The sequence below is a fragment of the Mobula hypostoma genome, chromosome 12 (genome assembly GCF_963921235.1).
Source record: "Mobula hypostoma chromosome 12, sMobHyp1.1, whole genome shotgun sequence".
NCBI classification, from domain to species: domain Eukaryota; kingdom Metazoa; phylum Chordata; class Chondrichthyes; order Myliobatiformes; family Myliobatidae; genus Mobula; species Mobula hypostoma.
Window position 1 is genome coordinate 24883082 of NC_086108.1, and position 22559 is coordinate 24905640.

Below are 22559 nucleotides of genomic sequence, written 5' to 3' on the forward strand. Positions count from 1 at the left end.
TTCAGGTTCCAAGGTCATTCCATTCAGAGTTATTTTCAGCAGCAGATCACATTTTCCTCAAGAATGATGAAAATAAAAATATTACCAGTGATGTGTATTATTGAATCCATACAGTATACTGAACTTATACTCAATTTTCTAAACTCATAACCTTAGCATTTTGGAACCAATTTGCTTGAAGATAATGCATTAAAATTATTGTACTTCATTATTTTTCCATTATAACAGCACTGTCGATCAACCAAATGTTATTTGAAAGTTCTATACAATATATTGGGTTGCAAGATTCACAAAGGGAACAGACAGATTTCCTCCTGTAACGGGGTCTCCAACTGGCATTGTTGGTTTCAGTCCGGTGTTTCTCAGTTTCTCATTGATGTGCTGCAGTTATCAGCTTGTAGGACAGGTGTGACCTTCGCAGACAGCTCTTGAAAGGATGTACCACTATACAGGCAACACTACAGCTTGGTATAGCAACTGTTCTGCCCATGACCACAAAAAACTGCAGAGAGCTGTGGAAATAACTCTGCACATCACATAAACTGGCCTCCCCTCTATGGACTCTGTCTATACTTCTTGCTGTCAAAGAAAATTAGCCAGCATAATCAAAGACCCCACCCCTCAGGACCTTCTGTCCAACCAGCAGGCTCAAGGGCAAATTTTACCCCAATGTGATAAGACTATTAAATAGTTCCCCGATAGTTGGATTCTTCACCTCCCAACTTAGCTCATCATAATCTTTCACCTTATTGTTTACCTGGATAATGATCTGAACTGTATGAAGAGTATGTAAGATGTTTCTCACTACATCTAGGTATATAATACAATAATAACCCAATTCCAATTCCTTCAAGATACCAAGGGAAAATATGCTTCAATATTGGGAGGGATGTCTTCCAAAATGTCAGTGGACCAGGCTAAGGAGAAACAGATGACACAGCAGACTAATTCTTTTGCATGGAGCTGTTGAGGTCATCCAGTGTTAACTCCTGGCAAGTGGTTGCCAAGAGCATCTTTGTGAGATCGACAATTGACACACTTATGAGTCATTGACAAAGCAGGCAAGTGCTCATACTTCCTCTGCTTGCCCCTGTGATCTGGGTTATTTATAGATGAGAGCTTTGGATCCCTCTCAATTACAGCACATGAAGAGATGTTGCAGAGATCTGAGGAAACAGCTGAGATAGTTCCTGAGACCAGGAAGCTAAGAGTGATCATGATCCATACAAAAAAATAGGCGTCAATTCTCATGATATTTTATGAGATTGCGGGAAGGGTGAGATCACAGAGAAGATAGGCAATGTGGGTTGGCACATCAAACAGCACTGCCTCAGAGGGAATGGTTCCAATGGAAAGCACTCAATCCGTGAGATTGAAGTGCTCACTTAAAACAAATTTAGCATGGTGTATTACCAATGATACCTTTTGGGTGAGTTTTGTGCCAGAAAAATGAAAATCCCGTTGAAAGATGAGACAGACTTCCTGACTGGCAACAAGGCACTTAGAAATGTGCACAAAATTGTTCTGCTCCACTTCAACCCAATTTTCAATGGTACAAAACTTTTTTTGCAGTTATTTGATTGAATTTCCAGCCCTATAAATGTTACATACCCATAACATCAATGAGGTTTCTCCCTATTTCTCTCCTACCCAACATCTTTCAACAACTGTGGTGCAATATTCATAATTTACCACCAACATTATTTTAGAGTGAACTCTCAGTCATAGGTCACAGAAAAAGCCAATGCCATTAACTGCATTTTAATAACAAAATTAGAGAAATCAGTTCAGGCAGTTCAGGTCTTTGATTTGATTTCAATGTTTCCTTTGTTAGTGATCCTTATAAAGCTTATAAATAATATATTAACTCCACAAAACAGGATAAACTGGGTAAAAGGGGGAAAAACATCAAAGATGGACAATAGATTTATATTTTAAACATTTCTGACTGCTGAAAACTAGGTAACTGATACACTTGATAAAAGCTTGTCACAATTAAATCAAGCTTCATCATTGTACATACTGTTTGGCACACAGTGAGCTTGAGTCCTTTTGTGTATAACCTATGCAAATTCTCATCTATAATACATGTGCACTGCTGTAATGTAAAATGCTTTGTCTTTTAGATGAGTCGTTAATTCAATTCTCCCTCTGGTTCAGATGTATCTTAAACACTCCATGAATATTCCATGAACATAAATACTCTTAGCCAACATGTTTCACTCAACTGCAATAAGTAGATGGAAAGATCAACATTTAAACCACTGTCACCATGTGATGTTCAAAATACTAGAAAGCAGATTTGCGACTCATGCCCAAAGACAAGTGATAGCTTATTCAAACACAAGAAAGTCTGCAGATGCTGGAAATCCAAGCAACACACACAAAACACTGGAGGAACTCAGTAGGTCAGGCAGCATCTGTGGAAAAGAATAAACAGTCGACACTTTGAGCCAAGAGCCTCCTTCAGGATCTGTTTCTGGCATTCGGCTTGGCATATAACTATCAACTGAAAAGAGATCAGATGGAAGGTTGGATGGAGCACTGGCAGACGGAAGTTAATCCTGACAAGCGCAAGGTGGCCACTTCCCCATGTCAAATTGAAGTAGGATATATACAGTAAATGGTAGTGTGCAATGGAATGTGGAAAATCAGATGGACACAAGGATCTGTACATTTCCAAAAAGCACTCAACATGGGTAAAACAGGTGAAGGCAGCATCTGGTAGCTTGCCTTCAAAGGTCAGGGTGAAGAATATAAAAGTTTGAATGCATGCTGCAACATTTACTGATTAGATCGGAATCAGAATATTATGTGCAGTTTTGTGGGATGGATCCAGTTGTGCCAGACAGAGAGAGAGAGCAGAAAAGATTAATGAGTGGGTTGGATTGCAGAGCTTTGCATATAGGGAGAGGGAAGAAAGGCTTGGCTTGTTATCCTTGGAGTGAAGGAGGTTGAGGGATGAATAGATAGAGATACATAAAATAACAAGAGGAGATAGAGAGCCTAATGATGTGGTGTCATGACAACAACTTTTCCCTCAACGTCAAAAAAACAAATGAGTCTGGTCATTGACTTTGGGGGAGGGGGTGCATTGCATGTGCACGTGTTTACATCAACAGGGTTGAGAGCCTCAAATTCCAAGGGGTGAACATCTATAGCCTGTACTGGTCTAACCATAACATATATCATCACTGCCAAGAAAGCTCATCGTGTCTACAACCTCAGGAGGCCAAAAAAGTTGAGGATGTTCCCATCAGCCATTACTAATCTTCTATCTTGATTCATAATGGCTTGGTATTGCAGCTGTTCTACCCATGACAACACGAAGCTGCAGAGAGTTGTGAACAAATCATGGAAACCAGCCATGGACTCTAAACTTCACGCAGCATCAGTAAAGCAGCCAGCATCTTCAAAGACCCCACTCATCCCATACATTCCCTCTTCTCCCTATCCCATACAAAAGCCTGAAAGCACGTACCATCAGCCTCAAGGACAGCTTCGATCCCATTGGTATCAGAGTCTTGAACTGACCTCTTGTACAAGATGTTTTGACCTCACAATCTACCTGATTATGACCTTGCACTTTCTCTGTATTTTTTATACTCTATTCTGCATTGTTACAGCTTGACAAGTTCTATCTCAATGCAGTGCACTGCATAATGATGTAATCTGTATGAACACCATGAAAGACAAGCTTTTCACAGTATCTTGGTATACAAGACAATAATAAACCAATATCAAAGTTTAAGTAAAATTTATTATCAAACTATACACATGTCACCCCATACAACCCTGAGATTCTTTGTCTTGTGGTCATACTCAGCAAATCTAGAGAACAGTAACTGGAATCTGGATCAATGAACAATAGACTGTGCAAATGCAAATATAAATAAATAGCAATAAATAATGAGATAAAGAGTCCTTAAAGTGAGATCATTGGCTGTGAGGACACCAGAAATAGAATTAGTGTAGTTATCCCCTGGTGGTTGAGGAGTAGTAACTGTTCTTGAACCTGCTGGTGCAAATCCTGATGCACTTGTACCTTCTACTTGATGGCAGCAGCAAAAAAAGAGAATGGCCTTGGTGGGGAGGAACTTTGAAGATAGATGCTGTTTTTCTATGACAACATTGTTCAGTGGTTGGGAGGGCTTTACCCATGATGTACTGGGCCATATCCATTGCCTTTTATAAGATTTTCTGCTCAAAGGCTTTGGTGTTTCCATACCAGGCCGTAATGTAGCCAGTCAATACACTTTCCACCACATATTTATAGAAGTTCAATGATCAATATGACCATGCGACTCTTCTTCAAATAGCTTATAATTCCCATTGTAGAAGTATTATATTGCAAGTTCTCAGCCATTACCTGTTACTGGTATGTCTAGTATTCAAAATCAAGCAAACAAGACTTTACATTCTTTCAAAGGCAACACACACAAAATGTTCGAGGAATTCTATAGGTTAGGCAGCATCTATGAAAATGAAACAATAGTCGATGTTTTGGGCCTAGACCCTTCTACAGGACTGAGAAGTGTAAGGGGCTTCTTCTGTTATGTTACTGTTAAGGCTAATAAAATGGCTTCTTTGTTATGTTATAATAAAATGGCTTCTCTGCAATGTTAACTGCTGAGTTAACGGTAGCAGCTTGTTTGGGTTATAATTACTGTTAACGAAAATTGGGATTGATGTTATTCTTTCTTGTGTGTCTGTAAGCTATTGTTTTGCAGGCTTTGGGGAGAAGGCGCGATGGGGACAGAGAGAGGATACGCGATGCTATAAACTGGGCGACGGAACAGACCCCGAGCAGGAGTCCGAGGCCCAGGGTCTTCGGCAAGGAGAGGAGTCAAGGACAGACACATGTGGAGCGTTTGGTCGACTACCAAGAGTGGTCCCATTCAAGGGTCGGCAGAGTTTGGAGGACATCAACTGGAGGAAAGGGAGACCTGGTTCTGTAAGAGCTCCACATGAATTATTTGTGCACAGAACTGATAGAGTTACTGACTTGGCACCTTTATTGTATTTGTTTCTACTAACCCATCACCAAGAAATACTTATAAAGTGTAATCATATAATCGCAAATTGTGTACTATACGTTATTTGGTGTGGTGGGGTATATCACACAGCATCTACACAAACTTGGTTACCCAGTTTGGCGGGGCTGAAGGCTGCTCCCCCTAGTCAAAAGCGAGCTGAGTGACCCTGAGGCTTACCAGGAGGCTACAGAAGGAAGGCGGAAGACACTAGAATAAAGAGACAGGGGAGGGGAAGGAAGCTAGCTGGTGAAGCCAGGCGGATGGGAAAAGTGAAGGGCTGGAGAAGTAGGAATGATAGGAGAATGGACTATAGGAGAAAGGGAAAGAGGAGAGAATCCAGGGGAGGTGATAGGCAGGTGAGAAGAGTTAAAAGGCCAGAGTGGTGAATAGAGGAAGAGGGGAGGGAGAGGGAATTTCTTTTACTGGAAAGAGAAATTGATATTTTTTCATTCTTTCAAAACCTTGCCACCGATGAACAAAGTGAACATTTATTTTGTGGTGGCCAGGGTAAGGGACTAATGTTAGTGAATCGTGTATCTGTACTCCTTTTGTATTTGACTAATATATTAATGTTAATATTTTTGGGAAATTTTGATATGAATTTGTTGAACAAAACTTGCTCTCATTGGCCAATTAAGCCACCCTCAGATACTGAGTCTAAAAATTTCAACACCAATGTGCAGTAAGTGAGCAGTTGACATTAGCCTTGTATGAAAAAGCTGCTCTGAAAAGTTGTGGTTTTAACAACATATTTCTTTGTACTGTTGTCATCTCAGAAACAAAAAGCAGGGCTTAAATATTTACTTCTGTTTTTTTTTAACCTTGAAAAGGAACTTCCAGTGCATCAGAACTGAGCCAGCTGCAAAAACCTAACCAGCTACTAATATGCATCACCAATGATATATTTCACGGTGACTGTGTACTCCAACTCACAAATAATAATCAACTTGTTATTATCTGGTAGGTACATGTTTTCTCCAGGACCAGCATTTTCCTCTTTTGGCAAAATATATTCAGATATCTTTCAGAATTTTATTAACAGTTTTGTTGTGTTTTATATATGTCAATTGGAAATATTAATTCCAAAGGATAAAAGTGTGTTTTATTTTCAATTATATCCCAGCCATTTATAGATGGGCAATGCTTATCACAGGCAATTATACAATTATTAAGAGTTCTTTATGATTTGCGAATATTTAATATTTGCTATTATTCATACCTTGCTGCAGAGACTACAGGCTGCCCATTTTGCATCAGTACTCCTCCAGGACTACATTAAGCTCCTTCACATGGTGGAACTAATTCTGGTAAAAGGAGTGGAATGTGGTTTCAGCTACTTTAAGTCATCAATTCTAAGGTACTTCCCAAAATCCATATTAACCTTATGAAATTTCTTAGCAGTTTCATTGTACTGGACTGATGAAGATGTTGACAACTACTCCCAACTAGTAAACAGAAATTCACTTAGAATTTTAGGTAGATCCAGCTTGAAGTCGTAGAAAATTGTTGAATAGTAATGCACTTCCTACTTCTATATCTTGTCATCTTTAACAATACTCTAAACCCAGGGAGCATAGCATCCAATTGTCAAAAACTCCTACTTCCAGATTTTCTCTGCAATACCCAGGGCCACAGATCCCACCATAACAACTTCTATTTCTACGCTCATTTGTGTATTTTCTGCTGGAAAATTTCCGCCAATGGACTGACCCCATGTGGTTCCACAAAAAGGTGGATGTACTCTACCAGACTGTGTTTTTCAAATCCATCATTTTCAAGGCATTTAATAATGCCCAAACCCGTACATAACCTGGAGTAGGGGATCCCAACCTTTTTTATGACATGGACCAATACCATTAAGGAAAGGGGTCCATAGAATGCAGGTTTGGAACCCCTGCCCTGGAGTGCTGCTACCATGCAGTTCAGTAATCTTTATCTTTACAGTTGCTACTTTAGACCATAAGACATCAGAGCAGAGTAAGACCATTCAGCTCATCATGTCTACTCCACCATTCCATCACAGCTGTCCATCATCTTTCTCAACCTCACTCTCCTGCATTCTCCACATAACCTTTGACACTCTGATTACTTGGAGTGAAATTACATTGTGCTCCTAAGTCTTCTGATAATTTTAAGGGCTACTTGTCTTCAGCTGTAATGCAACACACTCCTTGTTCATTAAATCAATAGCAGCAAGCTCTGTAATAAATAGAAACTGTTGTTCTTGCCATCTATTTATATGCAGGCAATTTACTTCCATGGAATCTCTTTGCAAAGTGGTTGCACTTACTGCATCTTATTTCATGATAAGTTTTACAACTCCCCCGTGAAACTCCCATTTCTTCCACCTTATTATTATGCACATTCCTTAGCCGGTTATGCTTGTAATGTATTTCATAAAGCTTAGGAAAGCACGTCTGGTAATCTGAATACTTTAAACTGTGCCCTCATGGTTTTTGTCACATCTTCTCCAAGGTTCGATTAGCCACTCAGATTTCTCAATTCTACTTTAGAGTATTTCTTCTGGATTTATTGCCCAAAATGTGCAAACCTCAATGAGGTATCACCTGGGGATTATACTGGTCATATAACTCAAGATTCCCCTGATATCTCTGGTTATGTTTGATCTCCTCAAAGGGAATGTTCTTATGTGGCTGGCATTACAGACATAATTTCTTCTGTTATCTTGTATTCCTCTCCAACCTCGACCAAGCTAGTTCAGATGAAATACAATACATGGTGCCTTTACGACAAAATTACATTATATATGAAATGTTACTATCCAAACTTATAACACCTTCCATCTGAGAAGCATTATCAAAGCCCATGGTGTTATAAGGATTGATCCAATATTCTTGACTCTGCTCTTCTGTTCCAGAACTCCCAGGATCAAACTGCACGTGATAAATTCAATTCCAAAAGGTTATCAATCCATTGGTTGCAAGCCGGATTGAACTGAGTAGGCTCGCTTTAAATAAATACAGTAATAATTAGCCATTAATACAGTAATAACTAGCTGCCGCTGCTACTGTGTGGTCCAGAATCTCCGGAGGCGAAGGCCCCGAGTCCTCGGCTTTGCTTATTGCTCGGCGGCCGGGGTGGGGTCGAAGCGCTTGGCAGAGACGGTGCTCGGTGCTCGGTGTCAGAGGGCTGATTGGAGGCTCGAAGTTTTCGGACGGACTCAGAGTCAGCTGCGGTCGGGTGCTTCCGATGCATCGGCAAGTTTGCGGCGCTTGGAGGTTTATGGCAGGGAGAATTTCTCCCTTCTACCGTCTGCATGAGATGATGGGGCTATCGGGACTTGAGACTTTTTTTTACCGTATCCATGGTCTGCTCTTTATCAAATTACGGTATTGCTTTGCACTGTTGTTATAATTATGTGGTTTTGTCTGTTTTAGTTTTGGTTTGTCCCGTGTTTCTGTGATATCTCCCTGGAGGAACATTGTATCATTTTTTAATGCATGCATTTCTAAATGACAATAAAGGAGCACTGAGTGTCTTCATAATCTAATCTAATATAATTTATTTGGAGATCAGCTAGGGAATCCAAGCCCAATAGAACTTGACTACTTATGTTAGATTTGGGACAGGTTGGGTCACAAAAAGGAGTTTGCATTGTGTCTTAAGTTTATATATAGCCGTGTATTCTGTTGCCCCACCAGTGGCCAAACCTGGTGGAAATTTGGAAAACTTGGTATAAGGACACCATTTTTGGCATGAAACAAGGAACAATTTCTAGGGTGTGGAAGGTTTTTTCTTATCCAGACATAAGGCTATTGTGTTTTCTGATGCTGTCAAGGGCCAATATATTGATTGCCTGTGCCAGAAGAAGGCAAAAACATCTTCAATGTTAGCTCGTGTGAGGAATTCGACCACACCAAAAATTACATAGAGTCTTGTAGCATTTTTAATGTTTAGTGGAACTATCAGCAGAGAGTTCACACTCCTGATAACTAGAGTGGGTGGGGTCTTTGATTATGCTGTCTGCTTTACCAAGAAAGCAAGAATTACATAGTCCTTAGAGGGGATGCAGGTTCCTGTAACGTACTGAGCTGTCTACAAATCACTGCAGTTTCTTGCAGTATGAGCAGAACATTTATGCATCCATTCAGAATGCTTTCTATGGTGCATCAATAAAAAATACTAAAAGTCAACAAGGACACGCCGAATTTCTTTAGCCTCCTGAGGAAGTAGAGGTTTTGGTGAGCTTTCTCGGCCGTCACGTCAAAGTGGTTGGACCCGGACAGGTTAGTTGTGATGTTCACACCTAAGAAGTTGAAGCCGTCAACCGCAACATCATTGATGAAGGCAGGACCATGTCCACCATCCGTCTTTCTGAAGTCAATAACCGGCTCTTTTGTTTTGCTGACATTGAGGGAAAGGTTGTTGTCATTACACCATGTCGCTAAGCTCCCTATCTCCTTCTTATCCTCCAAATCATCATTGTTTAAATGCAGCCCACTACAGTGGCATCATCTGGAAACTTGTAGTCTGTTGTTGTCACAACTGGCAACAGTATCTTTCCACAGTAGTGAAAAACAAATAAAACTACAGACATTGAAATATGGAACAGAAACAGAAAATGATGAAACAAATGAAGTAGTCAGTGAAAACCTGTGGGCAAGGAAACCAGTTAATAGTTTGGGTCAGGGACCTTTCCACAAAACTTTTATAGTTTATTTTTCTATAGTTTTAGATTCTAACTTTGGTTCTTCATTCTCATCTTGAATCATTGTGATTTGTTTTGAAACAATCTATGTTATGCTGGGGTAACAAATTTTAAATTTTTCTTTAAAAAATTATTTTCATTTTTTTCGCAGTACCAACAATGATTTTATACTGATAAAACATGATCAATTAAAGCCTTGAACTCAAATACACAGAACCTCCCTCTGGTGCTCCTAAACACCCCCCACTCCGCCCTTTATTCTTTCTTCCATGGCCTTTTGTCTCTTTCACCAATCAACTTCCTAGCTCTTTGCTTCATCCCCTCCCCCTCTAAGTTTCAACTATCGCCTGGCGTTTCTCTCTCCCCTCCTCCCAACTTTCAAATCTACTCCTCAGTTTTTTTTCTCCAGTTCGGCCGAAGGGTTTCGGCCCGAAACATCGACTGTACTTTTTTGATTGATGCTGCCTGGCCTGTTGAGTTCCTCCAGCATTTTGTTAGTGTTGGTCAGATTTTCAGCTTCTGCAGATTTTCTCTTGTTTGTGTTTTATCAAGAACCTTGGCATTTTGGCCTTCACACACAACAGAGTGTATCTGACAACAAATCAATGAAGTTCAATAGCAAATTATTTGCTTAACGTGGAGGCCACTGTCATTTGAACCAAGCAATTAGTATCTGTTTCAAACAACTGGCTGGTCATTGAACTCAATAATATGTTTTACAAAACTATTCTGGTTCAAAAGGTACTTGTTAACATGACTAAGGCACATGCTGATGTCAAGTCATTATCACAGGAATGTACTTAAGGAGGATAAAATACTGATATATTATTTCTAATATTAAAGTAATATTTATATATTTAGCAGATTTAATACTTATATATAATATTTATTCACAAAAATAAGGCTGTTAAAGTTGACATAAATGTCGGAATGTTGGTTGAAAGACTTAGACAAAAAGAGGAAAATAATTCATAAGACCAGCACACCAACTGGCAGAAAAAGCAGGGGTAAAATTAATAATACAAACAGAGCAATCACTGGAATTTTCTCTTGCCTGTCAGGTTAATACAACAAATAGCTAGACTGCATTCTCTTCATAGGATATGCATACTCTTTACCTTGAACCAGAGTGAGGGAGCATATCACTCCCATCCTAGATACTCTGCATTGACTTCCTGTATCTTTTAGAATTGATTTTACAGTTCTCTTACTTGTTTTTAAAGCTCTCAATTGTCAGCCACCCAAGTACATCACAGAATCACTTTTGTTTTATAATCTTGCTCAAGCTCTCAAGTCTTCATTCCCTGGTCTCTTAAATTTAAACAATCTCCCTCAAAAGATAATTGGCAGGTCAGCTTTTTTGAACTACACTCCTAAACTGTGGAACTCTGGACCTAAAACTTAAGGGATCCAGACTCGCTTGACGCTTTTAAACATCAGCTCAAAACTTATTTATTTAACCTTGCTTTCATGAAACATCATTTTGTCTTTTATTATTATGCTTGCATTTTGCCCCATTGAAAGAAGCTGCGGAGGGTTGTAAATTTAGCCAGTTCCATCTTGAGTACTAGCCTATAAAGTACCCAGGACAGCGTCAAGGAGTGGTGTCTCAGAAAGGCAGCGTCCATTATTAAGAACCTCCAGCACGAGGGCATGCCCTTTTCTCACTGTTACCATTGGGCAAGAGGTACAGAAGCCTGAAGGCACACGCTCAGCGATTCAGGAACAGCTTCTTCCCCTCTGCCATCCGTTTCCTAAGTGGACACTGAACCTGTGAACACTACCTCACTTTTAAAATTTACATTATTCCTGTTTTTTGCACGATATTAATCTATTCAATATACGTATACCATAAATTTATTTATTTATTTATTTATTTATTTATTTATTTATTATTTTTTCATCTTCTTTTATATTATGTATTGCATTGAACTTCTGCTGCTAAGTTAACAAATTTCATAACACATGCTGATGATAATAAATCTAATTCTGATTGTAACGTACTTTGAACTACATCATTTTTATGAAAAAGTGATCTATATTATTATAATGATTGACTTCTAGGAAATGTCCATCATTGACAATAAAACTGCTTTCTGTTTAACCATTTTTTGCATTTATTTAACATTTTTATTGCTTTTGAATTTTTTTTTGAATAGTCATTGGCATGCAATCAAAAAAATTGGAACCTAAGTTCTCATTGAAATGCAGGAAAAGAAACTGTAGCACCTTGCAAATTCTTATTTGATGTACAAGAGATACTACAAATACTAAAAATATGGAAAAACACACTTGTCGAAGATTGCAGAGGGACATTGATAGAATGCAGAAGTGGGCTGAGAAGTGGCAGATGGAGTTGAACACGGAGAAGTGTGAGGTGGTACACTTTGGAAGGACAAACTCCAAGGCAGAGTACAAAGTAAATGGCAGGATACTTGGTAGTGTGGAGGAGCAGAGGGATCTGGGGGTACATGTCCACAGATCCCTGAAAGTTGCCTCACAGGTGGATAGGTTAGTTAAGAAAGCTTATGGGGTGTTAGCTTTCATAAGTCGAGGGGGTAGAGTTTAAGAGTCGAGATGTAATGATGCAGCTCTATAAAACTCTGGTTAGACCACACTTGGAGTACTGTGTCCAGATCTGTTCGCCTCACTATAGGAAGGATGTGGAAGCATTGGAAAGGGTACAGAGGAGATCTACAAGGATGCTGCCTGGTTTAGAGAGTATGCATTATGATCAGAGATTAAGGGAGTTAGGGCTTTACTCTTTGGAGAGAAGGAGGATGAGAGGAGACATGATAGAGGTGTACAAGATAATAAGAGGATTAGTTAGAGTGGATAGCCAGCACCTCTTCCCCAGGGCACCACTGCTCAATACAAGAGGACATGGCTTTAAGGTAAGAGGTGGGAAGTTCAAGGGGGATGTTAGAGGAAGGTTTTTTACTCAGCGAGTGGTTGGTGCGTGGAATGCACTGCCTGAGTCAGTGGTGGAGGCAGATACACCAGTGAAACTTAGGAGACTACTAGACAGGTATATGGAGGAATTTAAGGTGGGGGGTTATATGAGAGGCAGAGTTTGAGAGTCGGCACAACATTGTGGGCCGAAGGGCCTGTGCTGTGCTGTACTATTCTATGTTCTATGTTCTATGTTCACACAAAATGCTGGAAGAGCTGAATGGGTTAGGAAACATGTATGGAGCGAAATGGACAGTTGACATTTTGAGTTGAGATCTTTCATGGAGAGTGAAAATAAATTGTGGAGGGGAATAGCCAGTATAAAAAGGTGGGGAGAAGGGGTGGAGCAAGAGCTAGCAGGTGATAAATGTATGCAGGTGAGGGAGGGGTAGAATGGGAATGATGTAAGAATCAGGGAGATGATAGGTAAAAGTGAAAAAGGGCTGAAGATAGAATCTGATTAGAGAGGATATTGATTCATGAAATAAAGCCAAGATGAGGAGGGACACCAGAGGAAGGAAACAACTAAGCAACTGAGAAATTGCTCTCAGGCAGGAGGTGGGTAGAGATAGCAGGAAGTGACAGAAATGATGGCGGTAGTGAACGGGAAGTTGTATTGGGTGCTAGGAGTTGTATGGAGAAAGGTTAATGGCAGATTTCTGGAAAGAGAAAAATAAGTGGTGGATTGAGGATTGTAGTGACTTATTGTCCATTGATGAAGGCAGTAGACTGGATTTGATGAAAAGAAGGAAGGAAGATATCATTGAGTTTTGAATGTGGACCTGTTCCAGACTCAGTATTTGAAAAAAAGCATTAGAAGATATTGTGGGCACAAAACCTTTAAGAGATGAAATACTTATAGTGTTCTGCCCTTCAGGCAATTCATTTGTTTTTCCATGTGACTAAGTATATTCAACTTTTATTTTAATGAGAAGTTTCCAATCTGTACTGGGCCATTTCATGTGCAGCCAGGAAGTAGTAAGTATAAAAGCACATTGGCTGGCAGTTAGCCAGAGTTTCTGGTAGGAGCGAAAGATATTTTTAACCAAAGTCATCCTGTTGTTTTCCCAGTAGAAGTATTGCTTTATTATTCCTTATTCACCATCATTCCGTTGATTCTGCAATAAACCCAAGCAGCTAAGATGCTATACCCCGACTCTCATGTCATTTTGGAATGGAGTTTGGCTGACCATCTAGTTGATGTTGCAACACCTCAGCAAGGGCAGGACACACTATTTTATCAAGATAATAAGCAATGTGTGAAAGCTTTGGGGTTAAAATATGGGAGAAAGTAAAGTAAAAACCAGTTATTATATTGAAAGATAGTGGCTTTGGAGCTGCATGATAGTGAATGTAGCTGCATGATGTGGAAGCTGGTGGGCCCTGTTGTGGTTCCTGGTGACCACATCTGCAGCAAGTGTTGGCTGCATGAGGAACTCAGGCTCAAAGTTGATGACACGTAATCTGAGCTTCAAACGCATCACATCAGGGAGGGGGCGAGTTACCTAGATTCTCTGTTGCGAGAGGTAGTCACACCCATTAGATTAGCTGCCTCAGATCTGGTCTGTGGTCAGGGACAAGAGGGTGTGACTGCGAGTGAGGTGGGTAGTGGGATCCGAGAGACAGTGCTAGAGGAGCCTCAGCCCTTGAGCTTGTCCAACAGGTCTGAGATTTTTGCTTCCTGTGTGAATGACAGCGGGGTCTGTAGGAAGGATGAGCAACCTACTTGTGGCACCATAGTTCAGGGAGCCATTCAAGAAGGGAGAAGAAGAGAAATGTAGTGGTAATTGGGATAGCACAGTCAGGGGAATAGACTGTCACCAGTATAGAGCGTCCTGAAGGCTGTGTTGCCTGCCTGGCGCCCAGGTTTGGGACCTCTTATCTGACCTGCAGAGGAATTTGCAGTGGGAGGGGAAAGGTCCAGCTGTCATGGTCCAGGTAGGTACCAACGACATGGGTAGAATGAGGAAAGAGGTTCTGCTGAGGGAACCTAAGCGGCTAAGGACTAAAGAAAAGAACCAAAAAGGTAGTAATCTCTGGATTACTATCTGAGCCACATACAAATTGACATAGGGTCAAGAAGATTAGAGAGCTAAATGTTTGGTTCAAAGATTGGAGTGGGAGAAGTGGGTTTGAATTCATGGGAAATTGGAACCAGTATTGGGGAAGGAGGGAGCTGTACCAATGGGACGGGCTCTACCTGAACTGTGATGGGACCTGGATCCTAGCGAATCGCATAACTAGGGCTGTGGATGGGGCTTTAAACTAAATAGTACGGGGTAACTTCAACAGATTGGAGAAGTGTGGATAAAGTAAAAAAGATAAGTGTGGATAAAGATAAAGAAAAAAACAGAAGATAGAGAGGAGAAAAGTAAGAGTGGAGTGAAGAATGGTGCAAAAGTGCAAGATCTGACCTTTTGCTGAAAGTACGTAAAAGCACAATGAGTGTAAGTGCACTCCATTTGAATGTCAGTTGTACTCAAAACAAGGTCAGTGAACTTGTGGCTCAAATCAGTACGAGGAGGCATGATTTAGTGGCCAATACAGAAACATGGTTGCAGGGTGGAGGGGATTGGGAATTAAATATCCAAGGATATCAGGTAATACGGTAAGATAGGCAGGAAGGTAAGGGAGTTGGGGTAGCACTCTTAACTAATGATGAAATCAGGGCAATAGTGAGAGACGATATAAGATCTAAGGAGCAGAATATTGAATCCATCTGGGTAGAGTTTAGAAATAGTAAAGGGAAAAAAAACTACTAGTGCGAGTTGTCTATTGGCCACCGAATAAATAATAACATTACAGTGGCACAGGCAATAAACAGAGAAATATCTGAGGAATGTAAGAATGGAACAGCAGTTATCATGGGGCTCTGAAGCGCCGAATGGCCTACTCCTGCACCTATTTTCTATGTTTTCTATGTTTAACTTGCACATAGATTGGATGAATCAAGTTGGTTGAGGCAGTCTTGAGGAGGACTTCATAGAATGCATCTGTGACGGCTTTTCTGAGCAGCATATTACTGAACCTACAAGGGAACATGCTATCTCAGATCTGGTCCTGTGCAATGAGACAGGTGAAATTAGTGAACTTGTAGTTAAGAATCCTCTTGGAAAGATTGTTCACTGTATGATTGAATTTCTCATACAAATGGAGGGTGCAACAGATCAATCTAAAACCAGTGTATTATCCCTAAACAATGGAGACTACAATGGGATGACAGTGGATTTGGCTAGTGTAGACCGGGAACACAGACTATATGGTGGGACAGTTGAGGAACAGTGGAAGACTTTCAAAGAGATTTTTCATGGTGCTCAACAAAAGTATATTCCAGTTAAAAGCACGGACAGTAAGGGTGGGGAAAGCCAGCCTTGGATAACTAAGGCAATAAAAGAAGGCATCAAGCTAAAAGCTTGTGCATACAAAGTCACCAAGATTAGTGGGAAACTGAAAGATTGGGAAACTTTAAGAAGCAACAAAGTACCACTACGTGAGCAATAAAGAAAGGGAAGCTAGATTATGAAAATAAACTAGCACAAAATATAAAAATGGATAGTAAAAGTTTTTTATAATTGTATAAGGCAGAAAAGGACAGCAAAAGTGAATGTAGTTCCCTTGAAGGACAAGAAGGGGGAATTGATATTGGGTAGTGAGGAACTGGCCAAGGCTGTGAATGACTATTTTGTGTCAGGTCTTCACGGTGGAGGAGCATCTAACATGCCAAAGAGAGATGTTATGGATTCAATGGGAAGTGAGGACCTTGATGCAATATTTATCACTAAACAGGTAGTGCTGAGCAAACTTGTGGGCCTGAAGATGGATAAGTGCCCTGGTCCTGACTGAATGCATCCCAGGGTAATGAAAGAAATGGCAGAAGTTATGGTAGAGGCCTTGGTGTGGAGGGACATGAGAGTGCTTGTGCATGAATCACAAAAGGTTGATTTGCAGGTGCAGCAGATCATCAGGAAGGCAAATGGAATGCTGGCCTTCAGCACTAGAGGGATTGAATTTAAGAGCAGGGGGGTTATGCTGCAACAGTACAGGGTTCTGGTGAGTCCATACCCAGAGTACTGCATGCAGTTCTGGTCCCCTTTCTTGAAGAAGAATATACTGGCTTTGGAGGTGATGCAGAGGAGGTGCAGCAGGTTGATTCCAGAGATGAGGGGCTTAGATTATGAGGAGAGATTGTGTTGCCTGGGACTGTACTCACTGGAATTCAGAAAAATGAGAGGAGATCTACAGAAACATATAAAATTATGAAGGAGATAGATAAGATAGAGTCAGAAAAGTTGTTTCCACTGGTAGGTGAGACTAGAACTAGAAGACATAGCCTCAAGATTCGGGGGTGTAGATTTAGGACGGAAATAAGGAGTAACTACTTTTCCCAGAGAGTGGTGAATCTGTGGAATTCTCTGTCCAATGAAGCAGTGGAGGTACTTCAGTAAATATATTTAAGACAAAGTTGGATAGAGTTTTGCATAGTAGGGGAAATAAGGGCTATGGGGAAAAGGCAGGTAGGTGGAGAGAAGTCCATGCCAGATCAGCCATGATCTTATTGAATTGCAGAGCAGACTCGACGAATCAGATGGCCGACTCCTGCTCCTATTTCTTATGTTCTTATGTTAGGTTCTTTGGGGAGCAATCTCTGGAATACCTTTAGGTCCACAGACCAAGTTAAAAAAATAACTTAGTGGGGGGTAGCTGTGGAGTAATAACAGATAGCTTATCAGTGTTGATTAAATGATGGGGAAAAAGTTAGCAGATAGGGTTAATTTTGAAATATATTTTTTGAGCCTGTGTATTGCTACCTCTGAGGTGCTTTCAATGCCAGAAGTTTGGTCATGTAGCAGCTGTGTGTAACGATACGAAGCAGTGCGGTAGATATTGTGAAGAACCTAATTATGGTAATTGTGGAGAAGGTGTTGGGCTAAAATGTAGCAACTGTGAACATCATGCAGGGTGTCCTGTATATAGGAAATCTGTAAAAGTTCAGCATGTTCAGATGGAAATGGACTTATCATATGCAGAGGCTCTGCAGAAACTGCAGAAGATAGTGTCAATAAGACCTATTGATATCTGAAGTATGAATAGTTTAAAGAGTGTGTAAAGTGCATGATTTTATAACAAAGGATTCTCTGATTGCTGATTACTTAAAGTTTGTAACTTTCATGGCAGAGGTGGTAGGTTGTACAGTACAAACACAAATAGGACAAAGAAACTTAAGTTATATTAAAAGCTGCAGTAAAACATCTAGTGACAAAAGGCTTAATTCTAGAAGTTATTAATGATACCTTACAAGGAGGAGTAGATAATGTTCAGACTTCAAAGGAGGGTTGTTGATGATTTTTCTAATCTCACAATGGAAAGCTAGAAGCTTGTTAGCTAATGGTCAAGAATTTAAGAAATCTATTGACGATTTACCAAATAAAAAACCTGGTTGAATATTGTCTAAGTTTTAAGATAAAAGGTTATGTTGCTATAAGGCACGATCAGAAAATGGTTAATGGAGGAATGTCTACCTTTGTCAAAAAAAAGAGTTAGCATATAGAGTTAAGGAAATGGGGGTTGTTTATGAGTCAATTGTGGTTGAACTTTGGGGGAAGAATAGCAACATTCAGTTAATAAAATTTTATAACCTTTGTGAAATGTTAACATCTGATATATTGGAAAGTGTGGGCGGAAATGGGAAAAATAAGGTTTTATAGTGTAGGGATTTAAGTGCTCATAAATGTGGGTTTGTAGTGACACAAATATGAATGGGATAGTGGTGGAAGTCTTTGTGGAAGAAAAGTGTTTGCTGTGCTTGGATAATGGTAAGAGTAAAAGGATACATCCATTTAGCAACACCGTCTCTGCTGTAGACCTCATGCTGGTACCTGAGGATGCAACAAGTGTAACTGTGAAGTGTACATTGCTACAAAAGTGAGGAGTTATCATTTCCCAATTATCTATTGCACATTATTCTGTATTACGCACTTATTATGTTTATTATCGTAACTAGTTACATAAGTGAGTGTGTGGTAAATGCAAAGATAATGCTTCATATCCCTGAATAATGCTCAGTTTACACTTGGACACACTTACGCATGTGGCTTCAAAATTGTATGCTTGCTAATTGCTAATAAAGGATTCAACTTTTGGAGCAATCGTTGGAGCTGGGGGCATACCTTCCAAGTATAACAACTGTAGCGCTCGTAGGCTAGTGTCAATTGTTTTGTATTTGTTTCAGATTTTGGTTTGGTTTTGCCACTACATTCTGTCAGCAAAAGTTTTCGACATTTATACCAAACAAACATCAACATTCAGATGTGGCCATGAAATTAGGAGCACCGCAGCCTGGATCAGCTTGTGACAAATCGATTGATTCTTATTGTGGGCATAGAAGCACAGTTTTAAATGTTTAGCCTGTCCAGTTGGTGGACTGAAAGCTGTATAGTGGTGTTTGCATGAAGAGTTTGACCACTTGATTCTGTTGAAAAGCTGAAGAACTGAATTGCTTCCATTGTTGAATGCTGAATTAAATTAATATGGGAGATAATTGGACACTGTGAGTGTGTTTTGAGATGAAATAATTCCTTTTAAAGGATATCCTAGTTAAAATTTCACAAAGAGATGGGCGGTACAAATTGGGCGGTATAAGTTAGTTTAAACAAAGGTAACAAGAAGGAAGACATAAGAAAAGAGGTCACTTCCTGTATTATGGTCTCAGGTTTACACAGATATCCACTGAGTTAACATTGCACACAATGTGAGTTTTGGAGGAAAGTAACTACAAACCTACCAAATGTGGATTAAGTGCCTACCCTAAAGATCCACACCATTGAAATCACCGAGTTCAAACAAAACTGCAAGAATAGAGTAATGTTAAATGAAAATATTGGGAAAACTTGAAACAAAATATAACAAGAACCCAACCCGGAGCAGGAGTAGGCCACCTGGCCCCTCAAACCTGCCCTGCTATTCAATGTGATCATGGCTGACCTATGCCAGGCCTCAGCTCCATAGGTTAAAGGTGCTAGATCTCCATAACCCCTAATACTTTGCTCTTTCAAGTACTGATTCACATCCATCAGGCATTTCTAATAATCTTGCCTCCCCACTATTCTAGAAAATTGTTCTACACTCAGTGAGAAGAGATCTCTGTGTACCTTAGTTTTAATGGACCAGCCCCTTATTTGAAGTAATATCCCATTGTTCAAGGCTCTCCCACTAGTGAAAACATCATGCTGTCATGCCCCTTCAGGATCTTAAGTGATCCAAAAAGATTGTCCATCAGACAATTCTACTGATCGTGGAAGGTAGCTAAATAATCAGAAGATAATGCACCTCCCTGCAGAAAAATAATGTGTGTTTGAAGGGTGGAAATCATTAAGATGGGAGATAATCCAACCTTTTGCTGAAAGTATGTAAATCAATTTCTTTCAGCAGGACTAATCTATTTATAGGATATATCTCAAGTGGTATACTTGATTATTAGGCAAATCAAATTATTTTGACCTTTTAAGTGGTGCATTTTAGAAACATAGAAACATAGAAAATAGGTGCAGGAGTAGGCCATTCGGCCCTTCGAGCCTGCACCGCCATTTATTATGATCATGGCTGATCATCCAACTCAGAACCCCGCCCCAGCCTTCCCTCCATACCCCTTGACCCCTGTAGCCACAAGGGCCATATCTAACTCCCTCTTAAACATAGCCAATGAACTGGCCTCAACAGTTTGCTGTGGCAGAGAATTCCACAGATTCACCACTCTCTGTGTGAAGAAGTTTTTCCTAATCTCGGTCCTAAAAGGCTTCCCCTCTATCCTCAAACTGTGACCCCTCGTTCTGGACTTCCCCAACATCGGGAACAATCTTCCTGCATCTAGCCTGTCCAATCCCTTTAGGATCTTATACGTTTCAATCAGATCCCCCCTCAATCTTCTAAATTCCAACGAGTACAAGCCCAGTTCATCCAGTCTTTCTTCATATGAAAGTCCTACCATCCCAGGAATCAATCTGGTGAACCTTCTTTGTACTCCCTCTATGGCAAAGATGTCTTTCCTCAGATTAGGGGACCAAAACTGCACACAATACTCCAGGTGTGGTCTCACCAAGGCCTTGTACAACTGCAGTAGTACCTCCCTGCTCCTGTACTCGAATCCTCTCGCTATAAATGCCAGCATACCATTCGCCTTTTTCACCGCCTGCTGTACCTGCATGCCCACTTTCAATGACTGGTGTATAATGACACCCAGGTCTCCTTGCACCTAGCCTTTTCCTAATCGGCCACCATTCAGATAATAATCTGTTTTCCTATTTTTGCCACCAAAGTGGATAACTTCACATTTATCCACATTAAATTGCATCTGCCATGAGTTTGCCCACTCACCCAACCTATCCAAGTTACCCTGCATCCTCTTAGCATCCTCCTCACTGCTAACACTGCCACCCAGCTTCGTGTCATCCGCAAACTTGGAGATGCTGCATTTAATTCCCTCATCCAAGTCATTAATATATATTGTAAACAACTGGGGTCCCAGCACTGAGCCTTGTGGTACCCCACTAGTCACCGCCTGCCATTCTGAAAAGGTCCCGTTTATTCCCACTCTTTGCTTCCTGTCTGCTAACCAATTCTTCACCCACACCAATACCTTACCCCCAATACCGTGTGCTTTAAGTTTGCACACTAATCTCCTGTGTGGGACCTTGTCAAGAGCCTTTTGAAAATCCAAATATACCACATCCACTGGTTCTCCCCTACCCACTCTACTAGTTACATCCTCAAAAAATTCTATGAGATTCGTCAGACATGATTTTCCTTTCACAAATCCATGCTGACTTTGTCCGATCATTTCACCGCTTTCCAAATGTGCTGTTATCACATCCTTGATAACTGACTCCAGCAGTTTCCCCACCACCGACGTTAGGCTAACCGGTCTATAATTCCCCGGTTTCTCTCTCCCTCCTTTTTTAAAAAGTGGGGTTACATTAGCCACCCTCCAATCCTCAGGAACTAGTCCAGAATCTAACGAGTTTTGAAAAATTATCACTAATGCATCCACTATTTCTTGGGCTACTTCTTTAAGCACTCTAGGATGCAGACCATCTGGCCCTGGGAATTTATCTGCCTTCAATCCCTTCAATTTACCTAACACCACTTCCCTACTAACATGTATTTCACTCAGTTCCTCCATCTCACTGGACCCTCTGTCCCTTACTATTTCTGGAAGATTATTTATGTCCTCCTTACTGAAGACAGAACCAAAGTAATTATTCAATTGGTCTGCCATGTCCTTGCTCCCCATAATCAATTCATCATGTTGGAACATTGTCTGTAGTTTTGTCTATCTTGCACTTAAACAGATATTGATGCATTCACAGGGTATTCTGAGAAATATTAATTAGCATAATTCAAATGCTTATTGAATTGTGAAGAGAGTTTGCATAACAATTTATATTTACAGAAAACATGGTCCAAACCTTTAAAATAATGCAGGCAGAGAGAATATAAAAGGAAATTGGTCATTTTTGTTGCAAATGTAGGCAAACTATTTTGCTTAGATGATAAGGAAAACAAGCAAATAAATAATCAATATGTCCTCTCCCTCTGTAGCTAGCAATACTTACCATAAAGAATCAAAGCAAGCAACATTTCAAATCCAATGCTCATTTATTTGCTATGGATGATAAAAGGAACAAAATTTATCAAGGTAAGTGTTGGTCTTTAAATATGCAGTGGACTGATATGTGCTGGCAAAGCAAATATTAATAGTCTAGAAATTGAGTTAGAAAAGAATAATGTGCCTCCTTTTATATGTAAAAAAAGGATTGCATATGGGATGCAATTTGGAGCATTTGCACTGGTTAATTACAGAAGACCTGCTCATAAGAAACACAAAATACTCTGCAGATGCTGGGGTC

At 40.2% G+C, this 22559-nt stretch overlaps 1 protein-coding gene across 1 annotated transcript in view; it reads right to left on the minus strand.

Moving 5' to 3' along the window:
• Positions 1–22559, minus strand: part of astn1 (astrotactin 1) — a 2838691-nt gene that overhangs the window by 1314091 nt on the left and 1502041 nt on the right. The window lies entirely within an intron of this gene.